The sequence below is a fragment of the Penaeus monodon genome, chromosome 30, assembly GCF_015228065.2.
Source record: "Penaeus monodon isolate SGIC_2016 chromosome 30, NSTDA_Pmon_1, whole genome shotgun sequence".
NCBI classification, from domain to species: domain Eukaryota; kingdom Metazoa; phylum Arthropoda; class Malacostraca; order Decapoda; family Penaeidae; genus Penaeus; species Penaeus monodon.
The window spans coordinates 37,091,685-37,091,955 of record NC_051415.1 but is presented as its reverse complement, the minus strand read 5'-3'; positions in this window follow the sequence as shown (position 1 = coordinate 37,091,955).

Genomic DNA, 271 nt, shown 5'->3' with positions numbered 1-271 from the left:
GGTCTAGTCTAAACCCCTATAAAAGAAAAAAGAAGAGGAATGATTTTCGTTTTTAGAGGGTGAAGTAAAGTATATTTTAAAAATCTCATGTATTCATCTTCACAGATCACTGCTGCACATCTTGATTTTTTCCTCGCCGCACACTAGTAAGAGATCTTCAGAAGACAAGATTTATTTTTGTGTGTGAAGGGGGGGGGGGCGTGGTATCCCTATTGGGTATCACAACAAATTTAGCTCAAAATTCTATAGTAAATAGCAAAGAGTTATCATG